The sequence below is a fragment of the Dasypus novemcinctus genome, chromosome 7 (genome assembly GCF_030445035.2).
Source record: "Dasypus novemcinctus isolate mDasNov1 chromosome 7, mDasNov1.1.hap2, whole genome shotgun sequence".
Classification (NCBI taxonomy): domain Eukaryota; kingdom Metazoa; phylum Chordata; class Mammalia; order Cingulata; family Dasypodidae; genus Dasypus; species Dasypus novemcinctus.
The window spans coordinates 40857941-40862449 of record NC_080679.1 but is presented as its reverse complement, the minus strand read 5'-3'; positions in this window follow the sequence as shown (position 1 = coordinate 40862449).

Here is a 4509-nt window from a genome sequence, read left to right as displayed (position 1 = left end):
AACTTGTTTCAGTGCCTTTCTTCAAGACAATACTATTACCTTGATTTAAGTTGTGCCTGTTTTTTCATAGGAGCTCAAAGTAAGTTTTATGGGAAACATCGTTTCTGTTTATCATCACAAATTTCCTTGGAAGAAAGAAACGTGTGGGTATTACTATTCCTATTTTAAAGTTGGTGAAAAAATGCTCAGAGAATGACTTAAATACCACTGCTTTAAAATGCAGGTGATAGCTTGATGCAAATCCAGATATCATCATTAATCTAAAGAAACTAAACCAGTACCCCCCCCCCCACCAAATCTCTGAGATCACTCCGATGAGATTGCTCTCTAAATTTATAGAACTTTGAACACCCCCTACTTTGGAGGCCATGAAAGAGAAATTTTCTGTGCTCTTGTCTTTCACAGCTGGATAGGCTGTGTTTGTGTTCAGTTTTTAGACTGCTCAGTAACGATTATGCTCTGATTTGTAAGTTGGCTCCTCCCTTTAGCCCTGTGGGAACTCCAAACACTCCTGTTTTTTAATTCTTTCCCACTGGATGGACTGTGGGAGAGTGTGGGCTATGATGTGGACCATTGACCATGAGGTGCAGCGGTGCTCAAAGATGTGTTCACCAAATGCAATGAATGTCTCATGATGATGGAGGAGGTTGTTGTTATGAGGGGAGGAGTGGGGTGAGGGGGATGGGGGCTGTATGGGGACCTCATATTTTTTTAATGTAACATTAAAAAAGTAAATAAAGACAAAATAAATAAATTAATTAAATAAAGAGCAGGGGTGCCTGAGAAGTCACTTGAAGAGTCAAGAATTACTCCTATTTGTTTTTACCCACTTCTCTTAACTCTCCAAGGCTTTGTTCCCTGCACTATGATGTTCTCACTGAAAATTTACCAGCTCAAGATGGGAAATCAAGTTGAAAACCATTGTACTAGACCTCGGTGCACCTCCTGTATAGCTTGACAGTTTTATGAGAATCACCTGTGAGCTGACTAAATGGTTTATAACCACACAGCAGCTGATTGCTATTAGGTCTTTTTTCTAAAAAAAAGATTTATTTATTTTTTATTTATTTCTCTCTCCTTCCCCACCTCCCTCCCAGTTGTCTGCTTCTCTGTCCATTTGCTGTGTGTTCTTCTGTGTCTGCTTGTATTGTCAACGGCACCCGGAATCTGTATCTCGTCAGCTTTCCGTGTGTACGGTGCCATTCCTGGGCAGGCTGCACTTTTTTCATGCTGGGTGGCTCTCCTTATGGGTTACACTCCTTGCGCATGGGGCTCCCCTATGCAGGGGACACCTCTGCATAGCACGGTACTCCTTGCACGCATCAGCACTGCGCATGGGCCAGCTCATCACACGGGTCAGGAGGCCCTGGGTTTGAACCTTGGACCTCCCATGTCATAGGCAGACGCCCTATCCATTGGGCCAAATCCGCTTCCCGCTATTAGGTCTTAAGACACAACCAAAAAGTCATTTTTTCACCATCTAAGTCAGTGTTTCTCAATCTTGGCTACTCTTTTTTTTTTTTCCCTAAGGATTTATTTATTTATTTAATTCCCCCCCTCCCCCGGTTGTCTGTTCTTGGTGTCTATTTGCTGCGTCTTGTTGCTTTGTCCGCTTCTGTTGTCGTCAGCGGCACGGGAAGTGTGGGCGGCGCCATTCCTGGGCAGGCTGCTCTTTCTTTTCACGCTGGGCGGCTTTCCTCACGGGCGCACTCCTTGCGCGTGGGGCTCCCCCACGCGGGGGACACCCTTGCGTGGCATGGCACTCCTTGCGCGCATCAGCACTGAACATGGCCAGCTCCACACAGGTCAAGGAGGCCCGGGGCTTGAACCGCGGACCTCCCATGTGGTAGACGGACGCCCTAACCACTGGGCCAAAGTCCGTTTCCCAATCTTGGCTACTCTTGAGGGTTACCTGGGAAGCTTTAAAAACTCTTGATGCTTAAGCCCCACGCTAGTAATTCTGATTTAATTGCCTGGTATAGGGCTTAGGCCTTAATACTTTTTAAAAGCTCCTTCTGGGATGAGAGCCACTGACCTAAGTCTTGAAGGTGGTAGTCTGCCTCTGTGCCATTGTTAATAGTGCCCCATGCTCTGCATGTGCAAGGCCATAATAAAATATATAATATGAATTGAAGGTGCATCATGTACCTGGTTCTATGCTAAGTACTCTACATGTACTATCTTATTTAATTTCCACAATAACCCAGTGGAATAGTCACTATTATTATCCTCATCTTACAGATGAGAAAATTGAAAAAGAAAGAGGTAAGCAAGTTGCTCAAGGTCACATCTCCAGAAGTGACTTCAAGATATGTCTGTTTGGCTCCAAAGTCAAGGCACCTTGACCCCTGCAAATCCTATGCTGCCTCTCAGGTATGTCTCTATAGCCAAGTAAGTTCTGTGCCTCTACATGAAAACATTTGCTACTTCTAACACCCTCATTTCATGGGTATGGATTCCTCAAGTCCAAGCAGTAATAGAGAGACAACAGATACCAATCTGATACCTAGAAACTTAGGAATTAAAAAAAAAAAATGCCATGATGGAAGCAAAGTTTTGGATGTCTCCAGGCTAGCTCCAAGAGGGGCATATAGAAGAATTATTTACATCAGAAACCCCTTCTTCATTGCAATATTTCACAATCCATTCCCATTTTCAGTCCCTTCCCACCACCATACCAACCTATAGGGCAAGGAGGGGGAACAGTTACAAAAGAAAATTCAATCTTCAGGGGCTTCAAATTATACTACTTTTCTGAGTTTTAATGTTTTGGTGGCATGTAGTGCCTACCCAGAGCACTGAGAAATTTAAGAGTGGATCCTGGCTTCCACTTGCACCCTACACCAAAGGTATCTCTGTTGTCCTACTCAATAGATAAGAACGTAAGAGATAGATCATTCATTGACATAGAATAACAAAAGGAAAGAAATATTAACACAAAGGCTTTGACTCCATTTCCCTGCCAAACTGTCTCCTGGTCAATGTCAGATGACTGTATGCTGGGCAGTTTATGTAGGGGAAAACCTTGAGGTCACCTCTATAGGATACAGGTAAAATCACCTGATGTGCCTTCACCAACATTTGTATATGAAACTTAGTTGAAACGGGCATGAAAGCCAGGCTTACAGACAAAAAGAGTAGCCTGAGATCAATAGATGAAAGAAGGGATAAGGGAAACTACTATTTTTCTTGGGATAAGGGGCAGGGGGATGGCTGGGGCACTAGGACAGGTTATGGGCTAATTATATATAAATAAACCCTTTTGTTCAATCCTTGCACAACTCTTTTTCTTCTGAAATAATGCCCAATACTCCTCCCCAACCCCCTGCAGTTGAATTTTCCTCATCCTTACCCCCAATCCAAAAAGTATGGAATTTATTCCCCTGGATGTCCTTGTTTTCTATACCACAGAGAGGCTTTGTGCCTAAAGAACCCTACTCAGTGGAGCTCCAAATACATGGAAACAGAAATGGACAATTCTTATGGTCAAATTTAGGGTATTTGTTTACCCAGTCCTGCCACAATTTTAGCACTGAAATTCTCAAATTCTGGGAAACCCCTCAGTGCAGGCAAACCAAGTTGGTTGGTTACCCTATAATATCAATCTTCCTAGTTTTAATTTTGACACTCCATAGCAGAAAAGAATCCTTCCTGTAATTTAATTGCACTTATATACAACTCCTTTTCCAGCCATTATATATATACTCATTGAAACATTTTTGGGTCCCAGAGGGACTCCAGAGGTCATGTCTTTCTAGTACATCTATGAATTAGGTGAGGAGAGAATAGTTTCGGCAGCTAGTTTAGAGTCAGGGCTAATTTTCAGATAACCCACTCTTCTGCCTCCTGAGACATTTATGTGACCTTCTGTTTCTCCTGAGTGCATTTGTGTTACCCAAGGGTATAACACCCATTAGTTCTTGGTGAATGTGAGTTCTTTCAAGCAGTTGTGAAAAACCTTAGCTGCACTGTGTTGAAGAAGACTATGCTAATATTTTTCTCTTCCTAATGTAACTCGGAAATTACTGATGATATTTAATGACAAGGCCTTTCCTGAGGAAAAATGAAGAATCAGAAATTCCACTTTCCTCTCCCAGCATCCTGCTCCCCTTTCATTTCAAAATAAGTAATTCCACAAAGGTAATTTTTTAAAATCTCCATTTGGAGGCAAATAGCAGTGTTATATTTAAGAGCAAAAAAGTAACCAGTTGAAATCTGATGTCATCCTCTCAGAATAAATTATGCACTGGCCAAGAAATTGAAATTGTATTTCAATAAAAATTCTTATTTTTAAAAATCCATACCATTAAAGAAAATTACTAAGCATATTTTGTTTTAGTATAAATTAATTCATGGCTAAATTACTCTTTCCTGTTTTGTGGTAAGGAGTCATCAGTGTTTAACACTCATTCTTTTCTTCTGGCGGGACTGAGGTGAGGCAACACCTTTAAGAAAGACCATTACAAATGTCTACAACTTGATCCTCAGTGCTTAAGTTACTCATTTTAA